Here is a 6685-nt window from a genome sequence, read left to right as displayed (position 1 = left end):
TTGTTTGGGCCTCGACCATCTGTGGTTTCTGTTGTTCTAGAAACTGTTGCTATTTGTCTGTTGGACTGTGGAGAGCATTTGTGGCTATTGGTTTGTTGTTGAGTTGTTACTGTTTGGTTGTTGTTGCTGTGTTTGTTGCATACCACTCAGCTGATCATTTTCTCCCTCCTGTTGTCCTCTATACCAGGTACACAAATATATTACCAATGTAACTTGAAAAGTTTGAGCATGAATGGAGAAGATCTGCAGATGTCTATATATACATAGAATATTATGTTAGACCTCATATAATGTATAATAGTTTACCTTCTTGTTTTGGATACTAAAGTTAGCTTACAGTCCTAGTAAACTGTCAATGAATGGTAGTTGAATGTTAGATTGTGTATATAGGATGGTGATAAGAGTATGCCCAAGGCAGTGGGTTGTATCTCAGATTTAATGCAATAGTGTAGTATAAACAAGTAATGTATGCGAAGCATGAAAATCGTACACTATAAATTAATTTCTTTCCTTTCCAATACATGTTCCGTATATAACTGCTAAAACCTTTTTTTAGATAAAGAACACGGTTTACAATCTCAACCCCACGAGAAGTCGAGCCCGGGTCAAAACAGACCCGGCAGGCTCGCATCGAACAAGCAGCGGCCCGGGTCTGGCCAATCATGCTTGGGCTGGATTTGGGCCCGTGGTTACTGGATCGGCTGACTGTGTATGCAGCCCCGTTTTGGATTTTTTAAGCCTTTCTGAATGTTGTTACAACATCTTCAAACATGTAATTAATTAGGACTTTCTACTGTTTTCAATTGATAGAGACAAACACGACAAGAAACGTAGTTGCTATAAGATATCCCTTTAAAATAAGAACGAGATGAGCCTCGATGAAATAAACAAAACGCGCAGATGCGGGGCCCTTGTTAAATGTATATTATTGAAGCATTTAGTTTCCCGGACGGGTTGCTTAGCAAATCTCGCAACCTTCCTGAAATGACAACACGTTAGTCTCTTTAGGATACGCTTTAATAAACTTTACCTTCTTAAACTCGGGTGCACATTTATGTGACCCAAATCCAAATCTCGACGGATTCGAAATGCCTTTCTAATCACGGGTACATTGACTGTGACGTGGTTCGAGATGCATGTCCATGACGTTGCAAATTCATTAAAAATAAAGAACGAGATGAGCCTCGCCAAATAAAATACAAATTGCGGGGCCCTCAATAAATATTGCTTTAAAAATTGTTTAGACTTCGGGATGGACCGTTTAGTAAAATTTCACGGTCCTACCCAAAATAAATACGCTAGTCGCTTTAGGCGCGCCTTTAATAATTTAATTTCCTTAAACTCGGGTGCACATTGATGTGACCCAAATCCAAATCTCAACGGAGTCAAAGCGTGTCGATGACCACGGGTACATTGATTGTAACGTGGTTCGAGATACATTTTATAACGTTGCAATTCTTGATAAAAATAACGGTAAATGATAAAAGTGGTTGAAAGATAAAATTTGCACATAAGTTCGTATTGTATTTAAAATCAGATAATCAAGCCGAATATAACAGTTGAGCGACCGTGCTAGAACCACGGAATTCGGGAATGCCTAACACCTTCTCCCGGGTTAACAGAATTCCTTATCCGGATTTCTGGTACGCAGACTGTAATATAGAGTCATTCTTTTCTCGATTCGGGATTAAAATTGGTGACTTGGGACACCCTAAATCTCCCAAGTGGCGACTCTGATAAATTCATCCCGTTTCGATTGTCCTTTAATTGGAAAAACTCCCTTGTACCCTCTCGGGTGCGGAAAAAGGAGGTGTGACAGCTCTGGCGACTCTGCTGGGGATTGGTACCCAGAACCACTGGTTCAGGGTTAAGAATTCGAGCTTAGAATAATTGTTACTATTTGGTTTTATTTATTATCTGATTTTATTACATGTTTTGAGCCTAATGTGCTAAGTGTTGCTTTTACCGCCTTGATATTATTTGGACTGTATATATAAACTGTGCCGAAACCCTTCTCTTCTCTCTTGAGGAGCGCACGCTGGTCGTGGCTTCTTTCTGTTAGTGTCATATGCCAAAATAGAACGAGGATTCGGAGGAGTTGCAAAGTCGGATGGCCTTTTGGTTACCGGTACACAGCTCCCATCCTCGGCTCGAGTTGTCCGCTCGGGTAAGCCAGGTCTAGAACAAGCACCTAGGTTTCACAGCTTAGCATAACATAACTTCATGCCGGATCCCTAGTAGGAACGCTTATTTGCATCATGTGCATTTGACTTAGGGGACTCAGCACATGGGCTGGGTCCGTCTAGGATAGGCAACCTGAGAATAAAGACCATCCTGCTACATCCTGTTTGCTTTATGCATTTACTTGTTTCAAGGCTTGCATGCTGACCGGTTTCTGAATATCGGGAATGTTCGGAAAAGGAAGAGGAATAACGGTTAAGGGGTTACTTATTTATTCTTGAAAAGTCACAAAAATGGTCAAAGCTCTGCCAGAATTTTGAAAAAAAATGTGTGTTTATTAATTTGTTTTAAAAAAAAAAAAAAGGGAGTCTTTGATTCATTTTTAAGAAAAATAGGGTGTCCCCAAAATTCGATTTATGCCCGAACTACGTCAGTTTGATTCTCGCATGGTGCGGGATACGTAGGCAACCCCCATCGGGCTCAACTTGTTCTTTCAAAATAGAGGTACAAACCAAATAACGAAAGTTTTAAGGTAACATCGTACTTTTCAGAAACAACCAAAATTTCGTTTTTCTAGAAAATAGTGTGTCGATTTGTGTATTTGAGTCTAATGAGTCTAGATCTTCGCTTAATCACCCCAATAAACATGCAGAATGAGCATGAGTCCAAGTTTGCCGATGACAGTTAGAAGCAAAATTCCCCTGGAGGTGCGATTGTGGTGGGAGGATTTGGAAAGGCCAGAGCAAGACAAGGTCAAACTGCACCTGGGGGGTTTGGTTGATTTGTTGAAAGTCAGGCCTCGGTGCGACATCATAAAGGCTTTGGTTACATTCTGGGATCCGGCCCACAACGTGTTCAGTTTCTCAGATTTTGAACTCACCCCAACCTTAGAGGAAATGGCGGGTTACATGGACGTCACTGAAGGTTTGAGACACAAATACCTGGTCGCTCCAAGGGCTGTGAATTCACACAAATTCATGGATCTGTTGAAGATAAGCAAAGGAGTCCCATACGCTGAACTGGATAAAGGTTTTTCTACCCTACAATTCATATACCAGAGGTACGAGAGCATAGAAGGATTCAATGATCCAGAAAGTGGTGTTTGCAGCAGGGGAAATCTGGTAAAATGGAATGAGCATAGGCGGTTCGCTTTTATGGTGGCATTTTTGGGCCTTGTGGTGTTTCCCCGAAAAGATAGAAATATCGACCTAAAGGTGGCTGGAATCGTCAGAATCCTGATTACCAACGATAAAATCATCCTTGCTCCCATGATAATGTCAGAAATATACCGAGCCCTCACGGCTTGTAAGGCTGGAGCAGACTTCTTCGAAGGGTGCAACTTGTTGTTACAGATGTGGATGATCGAACACTTGTGTCACCACCCTCAGTATATGCGCTACATGTCTACAAATGGGGGCTGCATCGAGGGTTATAGCCTAAGGGTTTCAGGTTTCCGATCACCGGGAGGGTTTGAAGAATGGATATCCTATCTCCGGATCATCACCGCAGACCAAATAAACTGGACTTTGGGTTGGCTTTCTGTGGAAGAAATCATATACATGCCCGCCACTGGTCCTCACTTCCTCTTGATGGGACTCAGGGGTATTCAACCTTATGCCCCTTACAGGGTAATGAGACAGTTGGGAAGATGTCAAGTACTACACCCGGACGAAGATCTCAGCACTTATGCAGTCGAGGTCAGCAGTGACGGCCAATTTCCTGAAAAGACAGTTCGTTGCATATGGAGTGAATGCCAGTACTTAACGGCAAATACCCGGGTAAATGATGTGTCTAGAGGTGAAGTCTCGCCGGCCTATATCACTTGGCAGAACAAGAAGAGCATCGTGAAACGACCAACCAAACGGCCTCACCTCCGAAGTTTTGTTGAGTCATCGCAAGAACAATAGGATTGGCTCGCAAAAGAGGAAGGTTACCTGGTTGAAATTAGGAAGTTGAAGCGACAAATTGAAAGGATGGTATTCGAAAACAACGTGCGAGTCGCCCAAGAGCAGGCCGAAAAAGACAAGTTAGCCCAAGAGAACCAAACCCTGAGGGCCCGCCTTCGCCAAGCCAGTAAGAATAACATCGACCGACAGAAGCGCTGCTCCGACGAAAGATTGATAGCCAGTTTGAGAAATCAGGTCATCCAGAGCCAAGAAGAATTAGACCAATCAAAGGCTTGCATAGCAAGGATGAGGGCCAAATGGGCAGAAGGTACAATGGCCCGGAGGAAGCGCCTACAGCAAGTCATGAGGAATTGTGAACTGAGCGTCAAAGCAGCAAAGGAAACAAATTCCACTTTGCAAGAGCGGATCTTCAAGCAAACACAAGATGCCCAAGCCGACAGAAGGCAATATTACGATGCAATGACCAGAATGGAAAGGCAAATGGAGGTGTTCCAGGATCAGCTTGCCAACCATGCGCAAACACTGGGATTGAAGAACCAATAGATAAGGCATTTGTTCACAGAAAGGGACAACATTCGGGAAAGAATTGACGAAGTCGGGCATTACATCTACCTAAAATGTTTGGCATGCGAGCAGACACCTCGGGAAAACCTCATTGCTTCCATCATGGGCTGCGTCCATTGGATTATGAACGAGTTGAAGGGCTTGCAAAGAGACCTTACACCTAGGGCCGCGAAAGGGCCGAAAGATGCCTCGTGGGTCCCTAAGTTGGAAAATTAGTTGTTGATCGAGTCCTGGTTGTTTTGTTTGTTGTTTCCCCAATGTTGTTTTCTTTTCCTCAAACCAAGTTTAAAACCCTGGAGTCTGTACTATTGCTATTTTGTTTGAAATAATGTGTAATAGCAAATTTTGATAATGAAATTAAGTGACTCCAGAAGAATTTCTATGTGTCTTTGCTTGAAGGCAGAACTACGCCTGGTCTGATTCACGCGGGGACGTGATACGTAGGCAATCCCCATAAGATTCGACCGCTTTTAATAAATAAAGAAAAAATGTAAATAAAATAAAACGCGGGGTTTCGCAAAATACTTTAAAAAGAGACGAATGAACAAACCGGGATGACGCATGTGGTTTGAAACAAAGCATGTAGAAACGGGTAACTGCCTAGGTGCATTGCATCCTCTATGTGTTATGATCAAATCTGTTAAGCTCTAACACTAACAAAGTTTGTTGTTGTCTGATACCAGACAGTTAGTTGTTAAAGAATTCTGGCAACACATTCATACCAAACCAGATCCAAAGGACCGGTAGCAACAAGCATGACTACTTCAGAGAATAGTAATGAGGAAGAAAGGCCGATGAGCCAGTTGCTAAAAGAGGCAATGGAAAAGATTGAAAGGATGGGACTAGAGATGCATGCAATGCAGCTAGCCCTGGCCAAAACGCAAAAGAGCCCTGAGACACTGGGACACGTGCCGGAGTACCCTCACTCTGGCCCTTCCACAAACCGCCCAAATCCCCTCTATCATCAAGAAAGAAGCCCTCATGATTCCCAAGCTCCACCACCCCATCAACCTCTCCCAACACCCAATATTCCCATTTTTGTGGGACCTGCATCAGCCCCTTTGCAGCGAACGACCAGTGAGCCATTGTTTCAGGCTCACGATACACAATACTATCCCCCTGAGCCTACATTCCATGCACCGGAACCACAGGCTTACAATCCCCATTTGGAAGTACCGGCAGAGGTTGAGAAGCCGGTTAAGGCCCCTGAACAGGATGAAGTGTTGAGAAAGTTCAAAAGCCTGGAGCAATCCTTCAGGAACTTACACGGGCTGGGCAATCAAGTCAGCGTGGCATACAAAGATCTGTGCCCTTTCCCAGATGTCCAACTCCCGGCCGGGTTCAAGATGCCCAAGTTTGATTTATATGAAGGGCAACGGTGATCCCATGGCACATTTGCGGGGATTCTGTAGCAAAATGAGAGGGGCAGGAGGCAAGGATGAGCTTTTGATAGCTTATTTCGGCCAAAGTCTGAGCGGATCTGCACTGGAATGGTATACCAGGCAGGATTTCAGCAGGTGGTACACGTGGGATGACCTGGCGCAGGCTTTTGCAGGTCATTTCCAATACAATCTGGAGATAGTCCCTGACCGTCTCACGTTATTGAGAACTGGGAAGAAACCCGGGGAAAGTTTTCGTGAGTTCGGGTTCCGCTGGAGAGAACAAGCAGCTAGGGTCGATCCTCCCATGAGAGAGGGAGAGATGGTAGACTACTTTTTGCAGACATTGGATCCAACCTACTTTGGTCACTTGGTGACAACGGTTGGAAAATCTTTCAACGAGGTGGTCAAAATAGGGGTCATGATCGAAGAAGGTTTGAGGTCGGACAAGATCTTAAACTATTCGGCACTTAAGGCCACAACCCAGGTTATTCAAAGCGGCACGGGAGGTGCGCTAAGAAGAAAGAAAGAAGAGGTTGCCACGATCGAGGCAGGCAGTTGGCCCAGGGCTGGCAGGCCACACTACAACCAACCCAGGCCTCACAGGTCAAACTACCCATACAACCCACCACAAAATTTCTATCCACCTCGAGA

The sequence above is a fragment of the Nicotiana tabacum genome, chromosome 11 (assembly GCF_000715075.1).
Source record: "Nicotiana tabacum cultivar K326 chromosome 11, ASM71507v2, whole genome shotgun sequence".
Taxonomy (NCBI): domain Eukaryota; kingdom Viridiplantae; phylum Streptophyta; class Magnoliopsida; order Solanales; family Solanaceae; genus Nicotiana; species Nicotiana tabacum.
The sequence above is the reverse complement of the archived record's forward strand: the minus strand, read 5'-3'. Positions refer to the sequence as shown.